The 20,823-nt window shown below is 39.8% G+C and overlaps 1 protein-coding gene across 10 annotated transcripts in view; it reads right to left on the reverse strand.

Annotated features, from left to right (window-relative positions):
- THRB (thyroid hormone receptor beta) overlaps positions 1–20,823 on the reverse strand; it is a 169,437-nt gene that overhangs the window by 99,637 nt on the left and 48,977 nt on the right. Inside the window, exon 1 of one of the 10 annotated variants that reach the window (XM_071429358.1) lies at positions 8,773–8,791. The exons of the other annotated variants lie outside the window; for them this stretch is intronic. The gene's annotated coding sequence lies outside the window, so the exon portion shown is untranslated. Of the gene's footprint in view, positions 1–8,772; positions 8,792–20,823 lie in introns of those variants that run through there. 10 annotated transcript variants of the gene reach the window in all.

The following is a 20,823-nucleotide window of genomic DNA, read 5'->3' on the forward strand; positions in this document are numbered from 1 at the left end:
TTCATTAAGAGAAATAAGCTTTTGCAGTAAATAACAAGTTAACACTGTATTAATCTGCATTACTCAGTTAATTTACTAAGGGCTATTCAGCTATTTGTTGTGAGATCAATCTGTATCTTCATGGCTATCCAAGAGTCATGCACAGTCTTTGACACCTAGGAATGGTGAATCCACTCTCCAAGAAAGTGGAAAAAACAGCAAGATGTGCCACATTTCCAACACCATCAGGGAAAGTTAATGTCATCACAGCAAGGTCAAATACGCTCATGGTTCAAGCCGAAATCAAACCTGGAATTTAAACAGCCCTGATCTAGATGTGTGGAAAAGGTAATAAATAAACACTGCTCCCTTTGACAGCTTAGGGCAAAAAGTATTATTACATTCCCATTTAATCTCATTTGTAAATAAATCAAGTCTCAAAAAAATTATCTCCGTTTCAGCAAACTCAATTTGATTATCTTCACAATAACAGTGAAAGTGTTTTTGTCAGCTGCAACTGAAATGGCTAAAATCCAAGTACTAAAAGCTTCATTAAAAAATTCAGGTTTTAAATTCAATTACCTGGCAAGTATCTCAAGAGGAATAGTAGTCTATTTCTTGCTATAGGATGCAGAAAATGTAGATCTACATAATACTATACAAAATCACATGTGTATAATTATTACTATATCTATCACAAAGTGCCTTTCATTTCACTGTGAATTTTTAATGAAGTAATGAAATTGCTTGTAGAAGTACCAACAGATGATATAATGCAACATTACCCTACTGATTTATAATTTGAATGCTGTGCAACCAAAGAAGTCTGTGATAACAACCCCACACTATACAGAATACTCAAATGCTTTATTCTTCCTGTCAAACAATTAACTCCTTCTTTTTTATTTTTGAATGTGAGCATATAAATATTATGTGAACTTGCAACAAAATGACCTGGAATTCAAATTTAAACTGGAGTTCAAAATTAATTGCTAACATCCATAACAATTCAAACAATCTTCTGCTGTAGACTGTAATAATTAATTGGGGGTAAAAAAATTAAAAATCACATGCCCAAATAGAGGACAGAGTCTCTGTAATGCTTGCACTGGATTTATTTTAGTCTTGTTTGCCTTGCATGAAACAGCAGAGTTTCAAAAGAAAACACCAGGAAACCTCTGAGCTTCAAGGACAAAAGCTGGAATCAAAAGTAAAAACAAAATCAGTATTTTAGTTTCAGATGTGCTTTTCAAGAACCGAGTTTGCCCTGTTTTCCTTACAAGCTGCTGGCCATGGGAAACACAGTTATTTTCAACTCTACTACTGTAGCAAACAGCTTTGGTGATTCCCTCTGAGGTGCTGCTGCCACACTGGGATGGTCTCTCTGTTTTCCCAAAAGTCATCCCCAGCTCACCATCATCATCTTCCCAGTGGTGGCAGAGGTTGTCTCCTCTCAGCATAGCCACCAGAGCTGCTTGTGAGCTTTGTGGGACTCCTCAAGATGGAAGAGCAGGAGGATTCCAGAATCCTCTGCTCCCCAGCCTGCCTCACCAGGGATGAACTTCCCAGCTGCTCTGTGCACCAGGCACAGGAATATCACACAAGGATGCTCCATTTGGGAGAAGGATCTGGAGCACAATGTGCCGTGGTTTCAGTCTGACCACCCAGGGGCACAGGAGACAAATCCAAGCCATATTATAGCACCTAAGTCTAAAACACCCTGGTCATGGTTCCACCATAAAGTGTAATCACCTCCTAACACAGGGACTTCATGAAAGTTATATAATGGAGACAAGAATAATTTAATAAAAAGTTAAGAATATGGGCAAACTAAAAATAAACTTCACTCTGAACATGAAAGAAATGCTGTGGTTTTGTTCTTTCTTTCCTTAAACAAAATGGCTGTGCACATAAAGGACCGTCACTAACAAGACAAAACACCTCTTACATGATCATGAGCAACAAAACTCTCTTGGTAGTATTTAACCAGTTCTAATCAGAAGACAGTGTGTGAAAAAACCCACAAAACCAAGAGACGACTCACTAAAAATCAAATAAGAACTTACCTTGGGACCAACAGGAAGGAGTATCATCCCACTGAAGTTCATGTTTACGGGTTTTAACTGAACTATGAACTTTCCCAATTATTTCCAGCACGGAGTAACATCCTGAACTTAGCAGCACTGATCTTCACTTCTGGTTCCCTGCTGCAACGCTGTTTTCTAGCAGAGAAGGAATCTTCAAATCGGAAGTATAGCACATACACAATGCAGACTTCAAACAAAGGACCATTGTCACAATGAGGAGCCTGCCATGAATAATCTCGTTATTGCAGTCATGAATGATCTGACTCATGAAGTGTCTGCAGCGATGTTTCAGGCTACAATCACTTGCTTTTACACAAAGCACACCTGGCTATTTCACACTCCTCCAGCAAACAGATGCTATTTAGTTTTATAAAAAGCCTCGAGATAGTACAGGCAGAGTTAAGAGGAAATAATTCTTCTATCATTATGTGTTTCTTCCCCTTCTTTGGGAAGGGGGGAGACATACCTGCTCCTCCCTCGCATATTTTGCTTTACACATTAGGATAAACACTTCAAATACTTCAGGATACAACCAGTGCAAGCTCACACAGCCCTGAATACCCGATACTCAGCTCCTCCTGAGGAAGGCAGACTGGGTGGGCAGCACACCCAGGTCAGCTCCAGCACCCTGGCAGCACCTGCCATTGCCATCCCTGTGACAGCACAGGCACTGAAACTCCCACCTGTCTGAGCAGGGCACCAGGACACAGCCACCCACACTGGGGGAGGCTGCACCATGCCAAGGAATCTCATAGACCTTCAGATCAATCCTGCTCAAAAAAAATGCTGGTGATGCAGCACTGCACAGGTACGAAGCTGGATGAACCCTGCTGGGGTAACATCAGTTTTCAGGGTCCTACCAGCTTTAGAGGGAAAGCCATCCTTCTCAAGCCACTAAGGATTAATACTAGAAAATAAACATTCAGTTACAGAAATATTCACAGAAGGGAAAAAAAAAAAAAGGTGCAAGGAAGACAGGCTACATCCTTTATAAACAAGAAACCAACTCAATTTAACTGCAGAACTCAACTTACCAAACCTTTGCCAGCCCCAGGCAGCCTGGGGAGGCAGGAGTCCAAAATGTGATAAAATTATTATTTAAAAAAACATAAAATTGAAACTTATAAGAATACACAAGTGTTTCTTAATAAGGCAAATTAAGTTTCTTTATGCGGATATTCCCAAGCTGAACACACATTTTAACTTGAAATAGAGGGAATGTTTTGTTAAAGCATTATGTAGATGTGAAGCTGCTTTCATGTAACTCAATTTATCAGAGAAACATGTTGTATCATGTTGTTAAAATATTATAGAGATAAAAGGATAATAATTGAAATATTTGCATATGATGTAGTACAAAGAAATAATGTATGTGAACAGACTATTTGTTGTCTCATTAGCCTCAAGCAAACAAGGAAATAAGGGTTGATTTATTACTGTATGTCTGGGGCTGTGGGATGGTAAAATTTTACTGACTGTAGTTTAAATAAAGGTCTAGAAAAGTAATGGAAAAAATCCTATCAATAATTCAGGACAAATTAATGGTACAACATGCGGTCTTTAAGTTTATTGAAATAATTAATGAATTTACCTTGTTTATTCATAGTATTTAAAGGACTGACTTCTAACTGGAATTTCTTACATCTGCACTTTAAAGAACTGTTGCCATGTTAGGGTTGCATACCGTACCCTTCATAAATAACAAACCAATTGAATCTGTTGCTCTGCTGAACTTGGCAGCACCTCTGCCTCAGCAGCCTGGGCGCCCAGCCCGGGGTCCTGCTGCAGCACCCAGTCCTGGTGCTTTCCAGCCTGGCTTTTGATCCCACTGTATCACTGTGACCTTTCCAGAATCTAATAGCTCTGATCATTACCTCCCAACCTCTACACTTCAGGGAACTGAAGATGAGTTTGTAGAGTCTCCCATTGCAAAGCTGGCCTTTGTCAGCTAAAGCAATTTTCTTCCCTGTTTTGTGTCTCGCTGCAGCAGGCAAGGTGAGCAAAGTGGAGAGGAGGGGAAAGGGGAAAATAAACTTCAGCATGCACATACACACATATGTTTACACACACATGCATGCTTGGGTATATAAGCATATACTTAAGTATATTCAGTATACCTAAAATAAGGTTTACAAATATGGGATGCATATATAACTAGAAAATAAAGGTGGAGTCCTGAGTCCACAGTCTCATCACTGCTTTGGCTAATGACCCCAGGTTTTGCTCCCTTTTTATTGAAGCTCAGTGGTAAATCAAATCCAACAGCAGTGCTGTGACTCAGGAGGTTTGTTGCACCCAAAAGAAAGTCTTGTGACAATTCTCTCTGTAAGACCCGACGCCCACCAAGGGCAGCAGGAAGGGGTGTGCCCACACCACTGCTGGGGTCAGTGCCAGGCAGCAAATGAAACAATACAGAAAAAAATCATCATATACCCTTAGGCATATGCATAGTAGGATCACGTTTGAGAGCACTTGAGAGATTTAAGAAATCACTTTTTAAATAGTTTCAGCTTTTTTTTTTTTTTCAGAGATGGCAAGTAGATTAAAAGAGTGTTTATTTCAAGTGGTATAGCTAAGGCTCTACAATTCCATGTATAGATATCCCCTAGGGAAAGAATTCCCTTCCGTAGTTGAAGCCAATCCACTGTAAACAGATCAGATTAAACCAAAATGACACATTCTCAATGCAGTATTAGACTGTCAGCATATTCCTTCATAATTCCACAGGTATTTTGGAATGGTACAGACCAGCCACAGATAAAAAAAAGAAAAAGCAATTCTCAACTATTCATTTGCTAACTATTTTCTCATTCCCTCCCAATAATAAAGTAATCATAAATGCCATGAAATTACAGCATGTTAGACTTCTTAAAAATAACAGGAATGTTTCTGGGAAATAATAGTAATTGTGGAAGCATTAGCAGGCTGTTTCTCCATTCATGTTTAACTTGAAAATGAAATATTTCAAATTTTAAAACTTGTAAAAGCTTTGGTATGAAGATTCTTAATGTCATGCTAAAAAGAAAAAACCTGTACCCCCAAATAAAATTGCCAGCATAGTCTTAAATCCCAAAAATCAGTGAAAAATCCTGAACCTTAATTAAATAATAAACTTTCTAAAAATATAATTATGATATTTCCTAACCTAAGTTATTATTTGTGCTAAAATTTGCAGTGTATTACGGCTATTAAGCAGAACACAATTGTATTTGAGTGTAAAAGTTTGAGACTTTCCTCATATGACCTTGCTGGCATACTGCCAAGGCTCAGCTCTTGATGACATTTAATCTGACCATAATCCCTGAAATCTCTGCGCCATTACTGGTGGTTGCATGGGAATGATTCCCTGACAACATATATGGAATTGTGCTGTAAATTTTATTTTCAGCTCATGGCTGCTCCCCTTCCTTACCAGCTGCTGCAAATTATTTGCTTGAATAAAACGAAATAATCTGTACCTTTTATTTGCTATAGAACCACATAATACCTAAAATAGAAAACAAGTCCAACACTTATTGTTTCAGTTGGTTTTCTACTGATGGCTACCATATTTTTAAGGGAGTAAACTCCAGAAAACAAATGAAGTTCAGCAGCTGATGAAAAGCCTGGGTAATGAGCTGCAGTGGTGCAAACAACCCTGTTGACTCTAAACAGGAGCAAGACCACACTGCACAGAGGATTCCAGCTAAGGGTACTCACACTTCACTGTGGGCTGCATGAGCAACTGCCTTTACAAAGGAAGAACACACTTAAAAGAGCTTTTTTCATATTCAAAGATGCCTCTGATCTCTGAAGCCAACTGTCTTTTTGTCATGGAAGCTGTGAAAAATCACAGTGCCCAAGATTTCCACATCTGTGATTTTTGGCACTTGTACAAGGGTAGGAACTGAATAACTGATGTCTGTACACCACCAATGAAAATGAAGCAACACAGCAATTTGTCCCACAGGAAAGTGCAGAAAAGCCTCAAAAATCACTGCAACAAGTTAAGTGTGGACCTCTTTCTTTTCTGTGTGCTCAGGACTTCACAAGTATTGTTTCCCTGCATTCCCTGCAGGAAGGAGCTAGGTAGGCAAAGCAGCACTGACTTTAATCTTACTAATGCAGGTCCTAAAAGCAGTGAATCATACAGCAGTAAGAGCTCCAGTATGGGATGCAGACACCTACCCATTGACCTGCATACTTAGTTCAGCAACAATCTAAGTGTCATTAGAGTTCATGGGAGCTAACACCAGCCTGCCTACATTTGCTGTGGTCCAATTGCTGCCTGAAGCAAACATTGGCTCTTATTGAGACTTCTTGTTTACTGAGTGATCCCAACAGTTTCCCTTTCCTATGAAAAGTAAGTAAATAAGATGAACAGGAAAGATTAATTATTCCCTGAAAAAAAAGCATAACATTATAACAGATAAAGCAGCATTGTGGTTTTTTTAAACTCTTCATTTTCAGCAGAGAGCTTGCTTTGTTCAGTGGGCTTTTCTCCCTGTACATTGACCCCTTCTCAGAAAGACTTTTCCTTCACTGAGTTGACCAAGTTACCAAGGACCATAATTCTGTGGGAAAAGAGAAAGTCCTCTAAAGCATGCATAAAGTAACTTCCAAGTAAGTTACTTTTAATGCTAATCTCTTTATACATGTAAACAAATATCCTATTTCAAAAGTATTCCTTCAAGTTGGGGTGCAGAGGACCTCTCAGTTCTCCCCTTTAAGAAAGCCAAACTCCAAGGAAAAATAGGAACTACTCCTCCAGTCCTTTGTTTCCCACAACAGAGTAGGCCTGGTCCAATCAAGAGCCACTTTAATCAATGGGGAGCTATTAATGTTTGGTTTAGGTCATGTAAGAGTGAGAAATTGAGAAACATGTTTTCACCTGGCCTTCAGCCAGGCACAATGCCACCAGTAATGAATGGCTGCTATAATGAGACCTTTTGAAAGGGTCATATGTGAGATGAATTAATGAACACAATGCAAATCTCACATCCATCTCAAAGAGGGGCAAAAAAAAATCACTGCAGTTTATCATAAATATGTTTAGGTGTTCTGATGCCAGCCTACTGCCAAAGGAATCCACTGACAGGGAAGGGCAAGGTCTGTTTGCAATGCAGTCCTCCCCAGGGAGATGCATTTCAGGGCTTCCAGCCAAAGCCTCCAAAACACCTCCAGGGTAGCAGTTGGGCTGGAGCTGCCCCATCACGCCCTCCACTGCAGCCAGATTTGCCTATTTTTGCAGCTGGCACCACCAAAGGCTACAGAAACTTGTAGTCAGCAAATCTCTTCCAGATTGACTTTTCAGTCTCTTCAGCTAATGAATACTGAGAGGAGTGCATAGACTGGCAACAACTGTAAACAGAGTTTACACAGGCGACCCTGCACCCCTCACAGCTTTTCTTTTTTCCTAACAATTTCTGTGTGACTGTTACTGTCATGGCTCTCATGGCTCTCACTAGCCTCAAACCTGCCCACTACACCAGTTTGTAAAAGCACCCTTTCATCTAGCACTAGCACAACAAAATCCCTTTTGCTGCTCAGTGCTCCTAATCCCCTTGATAACAGTGCTGTACATAGATTGTCACGATGAAGAAACCTACACTGGTTAGTCCAATGACTCAGCAGTGGTTTCTTCCTTTGCTGCTCCAGTGGCACCAAGAACAGGCTCAAGAGCTTAAATCTTCATGATAGATACAGGCTCACTGTGCAGCTAATCCTATCACTTTCAAGACAAAACCCCAAGTCTGTGCAGCCTGTAGCTACTGTTGACGCACATCCTACAAACATCACACCATGTTCTACCTAAATGAAAAAATATTTGCAACAGTGAGTGAGGAAGACTAGAGTTTTAATAATATTTCCATTTGCAACTAAAAGCTCAGACACTAAAAAATGAAGTCAGAAAGAGAGCAATCAAGGTTTATAAAGAATATTTCACATAGAGAATATTTTACCTTATACAAACAATTTTTGGAAAAACACATTCAGCCAAAGCATGAGCAATGCTCTGGAATTCAGTGATCCCTTACACAACAGAGAACTGCAGAGGGCTTCATAAACTAGAAATCCCAGAGGGAAAAGTAAACATTCCTTATTTTCATTTAAAGTGCCACAAACAAACCCTGAAGAGTGAATTATAGGTGTGAAATTAAAAAAAAAACCATGTGTGCAAGCAAATGAACAATCTGTATGTGCAATCATCATGACCCTGTGTGATAAGCAAATACACACATACCAGAACAGCAATTACTTATCTAACTTGGTGTTGTGGGCCTGTGACAACACTGGCTTTGTGAGCCACTGCTGTACCTCTGGGTGCAGATATGCTGCATGATGGAAGACCACTTTCTGGAAAGCTCACTCAGTTTCAGAGGGATTGGTTTTGTCGTGAACTAGCTTGACATAAAACTTGAGTTGTGCCCCTAACCTGACTCTTACTCAAAGATAAAATCTTATCACTATGGAAGTGTTGCTGTAAGCCTGAGCAGATGGCTCACAGGGAGAAGGAGGAGGTGGCTGGATGTTTTTGTGGATAACAGCACCTAGCAATGCAATGAGGAAGCAAAAGTTTGTATTTCAGTATCTTTCACAAATGCTAAGAATGGGAGAGACTGGTCCTAGTGAATAAAATACATCAGAGTCCAGAGGCTTGGGGAGAAAGGCAAAGCCAGTTCCAATCCACATCTTTACACTGTTTTCCCCTGCAAAACATGGTTACCTCTTCAATAATGCCTGTTGAGAACAGTCTCTCTCCCACGCCATCCTGCCACAGCTGTCATCTGGGAGTGTGCTAGTTGGCACGGACCAAAATCATGTCATGGAATGTGCTAGAAATTAAACAATATGGACAATCATAAGATACAAGTCCTGGCCCTGCTTAATGTACCCATGCAGACAAAGCAGCAGTGAAGCAAAGTGGAAGTGGAGTATTTTAAGCCCGTTAGCCATTGCTGCAGTTGAAATACAAACATCAGAAACAGGGTGGCACAGCAGGACCATAGATTAAGGCTCCAAAGTTTAGCCCCGTAGCCACAACATGATCGTGTTAGTGCCATAAGAAAGTGGGAAGCACAAATAACTTCTAAACACAAAGTCAAACTTTTCTCTGAAAATAAAGAGGCCAGAAGATGAGTGCTACAATAGATATCAGGGTGCTGGCAAAGGCAAAGTGTGAAATGGATCCTTTCCAGTATTCAGTTTAGGAAGACAAACATTGTTTCACAAATTCACTGTAGCCCTGCTTATTTTCCAAGCTCCTTAACTCATGCCAAAGGGCCTGGACTTTCTGAACATCCTGTTCTGTTTCTTCCACTCCTAGTCTTAGTCCTCAATAATAAATGTCTTTATTTCAGAGCCCCCTTAGATATAATTTTATTCCATACTCCTCCCTCTGTAGCTTTTGTATTTTACCTCTGGGTAAGAGTAAAGACAAGCAGATTAATGAGAAGTCTGAACAGCTCATTAAGTTACACCTATTTTAAGAGCCCTTCTCAGTAGGCATCCCAAGACGCCGCATAAAAATAAAACTACATCAATCACATTTAAACTAAGAAGCTTGCAGATGCTGGCATGCCTCAAAGCATGAAGATTGATGGATAAATGAGTCCATGGTTCCTCAGAGTCTCAGAGCCCCATGAACACAGACCACTTCATCTGTCATTGGCTGGGTGCAACAGCAATCTGCTTGGATGTGCAGTTAAGGAATCTTCATGATGGCCTACTGGCAGGAGAAAAAATTCCTGCCTGATAAGGACAGGAAAACAGTTTCAGTCCATGACCCTACTAGTAGTAGCTGGGAACTTCCTATCTGACAAGCAGCAATGTCTCCTCCACCTCTCAAAGATGACAGAACACATTTCTGCTCCTCTCTTTGCTCCTTCAGATCTGCAAGAAGTCCAAGGTACGAGTGGTCTCATGGCAATGACTGCAGTAGAACAGGCTTGGGCAGAGACAGGAACATTACCTCTCACTCCATCTCATCACATCAGCTCTCACATCTGCTGCCCTTGGGACCCCACTAACACCACAAGAAATGGTGCCAAGCACCTTGACATGTCTGAGGTGCACCCTGGGCCCAGCTCATCTGCCCATACAGACATAGCTCCTGCAAAGTGACACAGGAGAAGGCATTTCTCTTGGTACAAGAGGGAACCACTGCTGCCTCAGAAGTCCCAGGAAATCTTTCGGTGCTGGTGATGTGGGACAAAACTTGTCCACTTGTCCTACTTATTTCCTACTTCTTTCCCATAAGACCTCCAATCTTGCTTCCTTCCTCTTCCTTCCCACAGCAGCGTTTCAGGCTGAGACCAAAGCATGCAGAGTCAGAGTTACAAGGAACCAACCATGATCTTATTTGCCTTAAATAACTGCATTTCTACACTTTGTCTGCCATTTTGAGCAGTGTACAGATAATCAGCCAGCCCTTACAGACACTTACTTCCCTCTTTTGAGACAGTTCAGGAGAAAAGAACCATGTGGTGCCCTTGCAGCCTCTTCAATCACATGGTGTTGGAAGACAACTCTGGTCTGCAAACCCTAACAAACAGTAATGTGGCTTACACTACATTCAACCCTACTTTAAATTATGTATCTATGAACACAGACACAAAGGAGGAAAGGGATGTAATAGTGCACAGGAAGCTGCAGTTTCAACAGTGAAGTCAAAGCTAAGGCCTGAGGGCCATCAAAACTTAAAGCTATTCCTATTACTTTGTGTGCAACTGAGGTGACCACCAACACATCAATATTGTAAAACTAATTAAATTAGAATTTTAAAAATTGTTATGGCTGCCAACATAGTGACTTTTGTGAAGAGTATGGACTTTAGTTAGTTAGCAAAACCAAAGCTATCATCTTATGAGGGGGACATAGAATAACATCAGTGTAAGAAGAATAGGAGGTCCTGAACAATGCTGGAATCACATTTTGAAACCAGCTGAGGAATATGTATATGAAATTAACTGGACAGACAAAGCTGATGCCATCAGTGAAGAAGGTCTGAACAGACAAGACTTCAGGCTCACACTGCTCAAATAAAGAACACTTTCCTTACCATCTGGCTTAGAAATCACTTGGATTCCACAGTGGCCATATAATGGCCAACAGGGAAGCAGGGAAACTATTTTAAGTAAGCATCACTAAAAATAAAATGGGTGATGCAATGAAAGGGGGAAAAAGTGGTTAGTGATAAATATAGTAAAAATATTTTCTATTAATAGTTTTAAAGCTATTTATATTTGGAAGTTTCATTTAGAGACATGGAGGGCTTCCACATTCATCAGTCTGGTACTCATTCAACTACACAGTATTTATAGAAATACATACATGCCAACAAAAATAATAAGAAAGACATTAAAATCATCTTCTCTCACAATTTGGGGTTATCAATTTACATTCACATTCAGTCACATATGAACAAAATATTTCCCAATATTACACTGACATGCATTTTGAATGCTCTCCATGAAATCCTGCTCCAGCAACAGGGCAAACCGAGAAAAACAATAGCGCAACAGTTTGACACAGTCTGACACAACTTAACACTCCCTGGAGACAAGCTCCTTCAGGTGAACTTGCTGTGTGGGCTTGATTTCCCATACAGCTGAACCAGGAAAGCAGCACAGCACCTGTGATGGCAGGACCATGGAGAAGATACTACATCAACCCTCAATGCAGCAAATCTAAAGGGCAGAACAAGAGAAGGCTCTGGGAACACCGTAGGGCACTTTCTAGCCCTTAGAGGGGCCTACAAGAGATCTGGAGAGGGACTTCTTGCAATGACATGCAGTGTAAGGACAAGTGATGGCTTTAAACTGAAAGAAGGTAGGTTTAGTTTAGGAAGAAATTCTTTACTGTGAGGGTGCTGAGACACTGGAACAGGTTGCCCAGAGAAGCTATGGATGCCCCATCCCTGGAACTGTTCAGGGACAGGTTGGATGAGGTTTTGAGCAACCCTGTCTAGTGAATGACCCAACTCAAACCATTCTATGATTCTATAATTCTGTAACTGAAGAGGAAAGGATCCATGAGTGTAGGATGACTGCTGAAAGACTGATGATATGCTGGAGGAGAACTGCCAAATACCCTGCACAGTCCTTTCCAAAAATGTTGCATTTGGCTCTTCAGCCTAAGGCATTTGAAAGTGCAAATCCTCCTGCTCATCTCTGAAGCTCCTCACAAAACCGACACTGTGCCTGGTTAAGAACAGGTCACACTCATGAACTCATTTAGCAAATGCGAGCTGAGGTGCATGCTGCTTCTAGTAACATGGACAATCTAACTTCAGTTTCAGAGTCAACTGCTTTCTGCTAAAATTGGCATGTGCTATTAACTTTGTTCACGTGTCAACACTGTTTTGCTTTATTAACCAGCTTTCCTCAGCCCCTTCCTTGTTGTATTTATCAAGGAACTTATCATGCTCCGGGTTTCACTTTGCTAGCCTGTTCTGCTAAGATAAAGGCTCTCAGTGACACTTTTCTTGCTGTTCCTGTTTTAGTTTGAATCATTCCTGAATTCAAAATCCAGAACAACACACGAAATTTTGTTTTACACATTTTTCTACACTGACTGCAAAGTTTCCATGCTTCCATCACATTCCCATTACACCTATTCCATCCTAGATCCATATTTATCTTATCTGCTTAGGTCTGGAGATTTGCCTTGTTTTTATAGAAGTTTCAAGAACTTTTAAAAATGTTTTCTCTACTTTTACTTTTTAGTCCAGTCAACTGAATTACCTACCAACCTCATGACCTTGTTTCTTTAATTTCACAGCCTGTCCTTCTGTGAGATGGAGTGTTACTTATGACCTATGTTTGCTTATTATACTTGTATAACATTTAAATGGAAATAAGTAAATACACGCTTCATACAAACTTACTTTGTATAACCAACTCTTCTACAATGTCACCGTGCTCCATGAAAACAAAATCTGAGACCACATCAACATCTCATTTCAGCAACATTTTAAAGAAGAAATCATATTCACTACCTGTCACAGTTTGCATCAAAGACTGCGATGTCCTAAGTTTCTAAGGGATTGCATCTACTGAGCCATTTGCAGCTCTATTTCAACAAGCAAAATAAACATATCCAAGAATGTTGAGGCCAACTGGCACAGAAAGGTGCCATGCTAATAAAGTCTATCACCCTTCAAAACAGGGAGGTTGCTTTTAACTGCCTACCGGGAAGAATCCCAAGATAACTCTCAAACCTTACCTGGGAATAGTTCAGGTGAGTTCCCGTAAGTGTACACCAAAACTAGGCCAGGGACAGTCGACAGTAGATACATTTAATTTCCAGGGCCAGGGACTGCTTTAGACTCAATTTCATTTACTAGTACAGACATGCCCATTGCATGAAGACCTCTTCAAGCCTGCATGACCCTGAGGTCTTCATGCCTCTTGGTACATCTTCATTAGTTTGTCATTCACCCACCTTCCTACTCAGAGACCAAGGCAATTCTACTAAAACCACACCACCCACAGATTTCAGGACAGTTTTCTCTGTCTAGATATACTAATCTTCGTTTTGTTCCGAAAGGGATTCTGAGATCTTTGTCTCAAATTTCTTCTCCGGGACTGTTTTTTAGTTTTATCTTCCCATAGTGTTTGTTTAGTCTTGGAAAACAAAACACTGCTCTTTCCCCAGATAAACTCTGCTGACAGATGTGCCTTTCCACCTAAAGAAAATGTCTTCAGATTCATACACTTGTGTCTTTCTCATGCCACAAGGAAACCCAGATTTTCATGGGGTTTGGGGTTTTTTTTCCTTTTTTTCCCTGATGCTGCCCAACTACCTTATATTTGCTGTCCTCAGTTCTCTAATCACATCCTTCTTCCTCCTCAGCCTCAAATCTCTATTTATTTCCATCTTATTCTCCTTTTCTCCTGGTGCCACTCTTCTTTCAGTCATCTGTTTCTCACTTTTTCTCCTGAGTTCTCCATCATAACACATCAGTCTTTCACTTGATTTCTCCACAACCAGTGAGTGCCAGCTTCTATCCTGTGATTATAGCCACATGCAGTACGTGGTCAGCTCCCACTAAGACCTCTTCCTTCCAACTACTATTTTTATGTACAGCTGTGCACTCAGATCACCTCAACTGCCTTTTCTATTCCCTCATGGCTTTAGCTCCCTGCCTCCAGCTGCATCTAAACTACTTGGATATTCTCTCTCCTGACTTCTGTCAGGTGACATTTCTACATAAAAATAGATTCTATCAGGTAACACTGAAGAAAGTAAATCTCCTTCTGTTCCTGCATCAAGTCTTGGTGTCTCCTCTGCTATCCTTCATTCAGTGCTGCATCACTGCACATCCTTCCTCATCTCTGCCTTCAAGGAAAAATAAATAGCCCAGATGAAATTCATCCAGACTCTAAATTTTCATTAAATGCTGGCTTCCTCTGGCCACTGACTGAAAGGCAGTTATCTGCCTGAACAAAGCTTTCTTAGGTGGAAAGTTCTAGTTGTGATCAAAGGCAGAAAAACTCTCCCATCTTCTTCAGCTACAAGTTTAATCCACTGAAAACTACATATTGGTCTTGCAAACACCAGGGAAATAAAAAGAAAAAAAAAGAGAAAGAGTAGTCACAATGTAGGGCAGGGATTCTTGTACACAACGCTCATCTAGAACTTCAAGAAAAATGGATGCCTCCCTAGGTGGAAGAAAATGAAAGAAGTAGTGGGAAGAATTTAATGCCATAGATCACAAATGCAGATTGAGTAATCTTAATTTTCTGAGACAAGGCTAGGTACTAACAAATGATTCCTCATGCTTGGGAAATAGGAAAAATAAGTTTATGTGAACTTCATACAGAACACAGTATTTTGAACATAATATTCTGCAAAACTGGAAATGATTCCAGAAACACGTGGCTAAAAAGAAAATACAGTTCAAGGATTTAACAAGGATATCTTTCTGCCAATCAAAGTACAGACTCCAACCCTTGATTATTCTCATCAAAGTTTGAAATAACATTAAGGGATCACACATTCTAAAATGCACTTTATTGGTTTTTTCCCCTTTAAAAAATGCATTTTATAGGACAAATATTAAGGACAGAGTTCAAAGAACACGTGAATGTGTAGGAACAGAATACCAAGCAAAGTGTTGTCTCAAGTCTTTTACTATATAATATAAATAGGACTTTGTTTTGAGAATTGGAAGCTTATCAATCTCACTTTAAGTGCAAGTCTTTCCTTTAGGCATGCAAGAAAGGACAAGCAATGAACAGCAGGTAAGTCTTATGCCTTAATGCCCTTAATGCTTTGGTTTATCTCCAGAACTTAAAATCCAACAATGCTACTAAATTAATAAGGCACACTGAGGCACAAACAGAAAGAGTATGCCAATTGCTTTCATGTACACAAGTAACAAGGCATCAAATTTAATTGTCAATAAGTGGGAGGATTTTCAAAGACACAAATGGACAGTAAATGCAGAGTTCAAAAGGTATTCAGGGTTGGCCTAAATGATCTAATTGCTACTGTAAATCTACAGTTCCTGGAAACAATGAAGTCTCCTGCACTGTTGCTGAAGATTTTGGAACATGTATCCACTATAAACACTATACTAATTACAATTAATTACGTTAATTTTCACCCATAATTTACACAGAGATTCTTCTAAAATGAAGCAGGCCAAGAACACATCCAAAGAGGTATTTCCTCTGCTAGGGCACAAAAGCATGCAGTGGTACCTGGTCTCCTGATCCTGGATCTTGCAGAAAACCTATTAAACCTTTCTGGCAGATCAGAGTTATCTGTGGTCTCTGTTACAAAGTACAGTGGAGAGTCTGATCACTAGACCCAGGGAAAATAAAAAACAAACAAACAAAAAACCACCTCAAACAAAACAAACAAGCAAACAAACCACCACTCCTGAAATATTTTAGCTGGCTTTAAATTAGGGTAATTTTTACATTAATGATGCAGGCAAAGGTGCAGACTCTGACCAGTGCTACCATAAATATTTGTCAGAAATATATATTAGAGTAAAACAAACAGGATGTATCAGAGTAAAAGTCTACAACATTAATTCCATACTTGACACAAAATGTATGGAGCTAAAACAAAGCACAAGCCTTTCACAGATCTTTCTAAAACTTCAGGAATCTTCCTCCAAACTCCCAGTGTTACTTTGACTTGCTTTGAAGAATAATTCTTTGCCAGAGGTGCTGTATAATTGTTTATGTCTCATCTAACCTGAAGTGGAAGCTGAAATTCAACAAATAAATATGCAAACATCTCCTAGTGATTTGTACTTGCTAAATATAATCCAAATGTTTATTGAGATCCTATTTAACAATTTCCCAATGGATGCATTTCTTGCAACAGATTAAATGACAATAGGATCAGAAAGCAAACCATACAGGGCCAGGAAACAAAGATAAATAAATCTGTTATGAAAAATATTGGAAATAGGATGCTTAGCAGGGAAATGTGACTAACTGGCTCAGCATTCAACTACTTGCCACACATTTACATCAAGTAAAAGCATTTTTCTCACCAGTGGAAGAATTTAATTACATGGAGTACAGGGAAAAGAAAAGAAAATCCATTGTGAAAGTCCTCTTTCACTGCTTTAGTCAAAGTGGTTATCTTGGAATATGTCAGCTGGACAAACCAAAAATATGAAAATAAGATTAAAGATAGTGTATCTTCACCTAGCAATCGGTAACTATGTGTTCCAGCCAGAGAAAACACTGGGAAAGCTACTGGAGGAGTTTTCCTTTGGCTCAGGGAACAGATGAGCAAGAGTTCTCCTAAGGCATTCCTTACAAAGCCAAAAGCTGTTAAATTCAGCGGCGGCTAAAGCAAGTTACAACACAGTCTGCTCCAGACTGTGTGGACAGAGCCAAGCTGCAGTATAATAACATTTAGGGAGAAAAGGGAGCAAGCAGAGAAAACATACCTTATGGTTTTATCCCAAGCCTGAATCAGATTCATGGAGCTCTCTCAAGCAAGTCAGAATATGGATTTAGGAAAGGTTTCTGCTTCAAGAGTGCTCACCTGCAGAAGCACAGGTTCTACACTGGTATTTCCTAGTCTTTATTCAAACAATTTTTCAGTTCCCAAATAAGACAGACACTTTCTTTCAGAGACGATGCCACTTGCTGTTGTTGAGGAAGACTTTTTCAGTCCAATAAATCACATCTTTCCTGTCATGCATTCTTTCTCAATTAATAAAACTTTTTCTCTATGTCACTTTACCATCCCAAACATTTTGATCAAACCATTCTTACAGAACTGCTTTCTCTACGCCCAATTCCTGTGTGAAATCTCTCACTTCATCTGTCCTTCCACATTTCTCCATGTCCATGGTTAATTTTCCTTTATTTTCTCAGAATTTCAGTTAAACCACATAAAATGGTGCATAAAGACTAGAGGGAAATTTACAAAGCCACTGAAGTGAAAAACAGGCTGGAATTCTGAATTAAGAACTGTTTTTTGGTCAGCTGTGCAATTCTAGCTCATTACATAAGAATGAGTGTAAAATCATTCCGCAGCTTCAAATAACTCCTATTTGTGTAATTTCCACTCCATTTAAGAATTAGTTGGAGCAACTGTACTGGCAATTTAAGGAAGGCAGAAGAAGTTAAGAGAATCTAAAAGGTTTTGATACAATGACTGCAGTATTATCAGAACCAGGACTGAGGAACCTGGTTAGGATTCTTTTCTGTGAGGGTGGTGGGGCACTGGAAGAGGTTGCCCAGAGAAGCTGTGGGTGTCCAAACCCTGGAAGTGTTCAGAGCCAGCTTGGATGGGGCCTTGAGCCACCCAGTCAAGTGGGAGGTGTCCATATCTTAGGCAGAGGGGTTGGAACTAGATAACCTCTAAGGTGCCTTCCAACCCAAGCCATTCTAGGATTTTATGAGTCTATAAGAACAAGAAATTACTTTTTTCTCTTCTGCTATTATTTCACGTTTCTTTAATGATTTTATTTCACAGACAAAAGGAATAATAAAATTCGAACATAATTATGAATGCTAGTACATTTTTACAGCAGTCTCGTGTTTAACTCTGTCGCTTTCCATATGTGAAAGCTGCAACTACAACCAAGTTTTGGAAACAAAGTACATCAAATCCTCCCACGCAGAGCTGGAACACACCAGGGTCAGCCTGCCATTTTCCTACTGAAGACAGAACTTGCAGAAAGAAGTGAGCGCTCCCTGGCATTTTCACTTAGCTTTTGCTGCCAGCAAAGCAGGAGCTCCTCCTATAAATCCAAGTATTTTCCAATCAATTTGTTTTCAGAAATGGAATTTCAGGCCAGAAAAAGCACAACATCCTGTACCTCAAGAAAATCAAGGTGGTGAACACCTGCACTGTGGCTACTTAACTGGAAGTCTTGATGGGTTAGTACTGTCACTGTATTTTAAAGCTCTACACTGAAAATTTTACTATCCTGTACATCTTATCATTTTACAAACCCAATCTGTATCTGAAAACTTAAGGCTGTCTGAATCAGCCCCAGTCAGGGGGTGAGATTAATAGTGTCTATGGTTAGCATCTTAATGTAAAGGAAATCAGAAATGTCAAAACTTGTCATAACTGCTCAATAGTATTCTCTCTCTGTATTATGTATCTACTACAACTAAAGGACTGTGTCAAATTTTAACCTGACATCCTCAGAGTCAGCAAAAATTCAGTACTATTTTTCCTTGGTGACAGTCAGACATGGCAGGGGATACTTTCCCTAATTTCTGGGTGAACATTAGAGAAACCTGCTGCCTTTCTGTGAGATGCACATGCATTAAAGTTTCAGTTCAGAACACACAATTTCCCTCCTGAAATTGTATTATTTTACCTTTACTTCTGCTTGTTCTTTTTGGTGATTATTAAATCAAAGAAGGGATGATTGGTTTTTAAATTAATTTGTGAAAGGACAATGAAAGATGCTGATGGCTAGAAGGATGGGAATGAGTTTTTAACAGATCAAAAGATAGAGAGCACTAATGAGCAGATGTGTCCTGAAAGATTTTCTTAAATGCAAGCATGATGACTGTCTCAAGACTGATGCACTACAAATAAAGATCTGCCCATCATGGTACCAGGGAAGAGCTGTTACTGACTCTTGAGCAGAAAGGGAAAACAGCAGAAGGAGCCTCACTCAGTGGCTCACATTTTGAAGAAAAAATCCATTTAGTCCTTGCCCCCTCTGCAGAGCCCCCTGTGCTCCCACATGAGGAGCACAAAATTCAAGTGCTTGTTTCCCATCCTCCTGTCTGGTGAGGATCATGGGAGCTAGAGCTTTCTCAGGAAGCCCACAGAGGGCTCATGTCCTCCAAAAGCCAAACTCTGCTACTGTGCTTGACAGAGCAGCTGTCAAGGTAAGAAATATTCACTGCACACATATTCTGCATATTCTACAAATATTCTTTTGTACTACAAAGTGAAGCCCCTGAATAAAGAGCCCAGTAGATGACATAAGATGGAGGAATTAGAAACTAACCAGTAAGCGCAATTCTACAGAGTCACTAGACTGTTCCCTTCAGTCATGGAGTTGGGCTGGCATGGTTGAGGCAGCTTTGTGACTGTAAACAAAGCATTTCAGGCTGCCTTTCTTTTTTTTTTTTTCTTTTTTCAATGTAATTGTAACTGATCTAGTTCACCATACAACTCAAACCAATCAAACACAGATTCTTCTTGGGTTCCTTTCCATTTTTGGGGATAGGGGCTTTTTAACTTTGAGATAAAATGTTCTCTGTCAGGAACAAAATCAGCCATCAATCCTGGCAGGCTGGACCTAAAATCCATTAAAAAAATCTCTAGGATATACATGCATTTTACTTTGAACTTCCTGCTAGATTCCATTTGCACTCACTTGAGTAAAAAGTTAGAACTTCTCTGCCTGCCTGAGGGAACCAAAAATATTAGTGCCGATTAAATATTTATTTTGTAGCAACATGAAATCTATCATGCTATAAAAAATTGTTTTGAATGATACCTCTTGAGCAAGACTGCGACTTACAGCTTTCCCTTTTACTAAGCTAAACATTCCAAAAAAAAAAATACAGCTGGTCCAAGAAAACTCTGTTTTGCTTTGGCAAAGCATCAGACAGCACCTTCTGGTTTGCCAACACAGGCAGAATCTTATCTAACTGTGGGATGTGCTTGGATTTGCTACCTATTAGCAAAACTCTTAAGAAACACTGAAAGGTTCCAGCCCCTTTTACGTATTCTCAGTCAAATCTCATTAACTTCATGCTCTCAGTTTGCACACAAAATTATGGCAGTCTTTTCCCACCTCTTAGGGAAAAATTAATAGGAGAGTGTTAGATCTCCTGTTACAAGGACTTCATTACTTTTACAAGCCATGCTAAATAATTAAATGCACTTGTCAAATAACAGATTAGAGAAGATTTTGTGCCTTAGTGTATGTTGTTACTGTCCTTTTATCTCAGTTGACAAAATAAAATCATTCACAGGGTCTCCTGCACAGCAACTGAAACCTTAAACTTGGAGAAGAGAAGAGCTGCGGGACAATTTAACATAGGATGTGATTAAAGAAAGAGAACTGGATTAAAGCCACAGATGGGGAAACTGAAACAATAGAACCAAAGCTTGCTCTGATGGTGCTGAATGAGAATGACCTAGAAGCAAATCTAGCTAACACCATCTAGATCTCTAGCACCTTCTTGATAGGCTTTTGACCCTTAAAGTGAGCAAAAAGGCAGAGAATACATATTGCTTAGAGAGATTAGGACTAATATTATTCAGCCAACATTGACTTTTCCAGTCTTTTTTTTCTTATCCATGTTTTCAC

Source organism: Agelaius tricolor, unplaced genomic scaffold, assembly GCF_023055355.1.
Source record: "Agelaius tricolor isolate 1412-34295 unplaced genomic scaffold, bAgeTri1.0.p SCAF_6, whole genome shotgun sequence".
Classification (NCBI taxonomy): Eukaryota; Metazoa; Chordata; class Aves; order Passeriformes; family Icteridae; genus Agelaius; species Agelaius tricolor.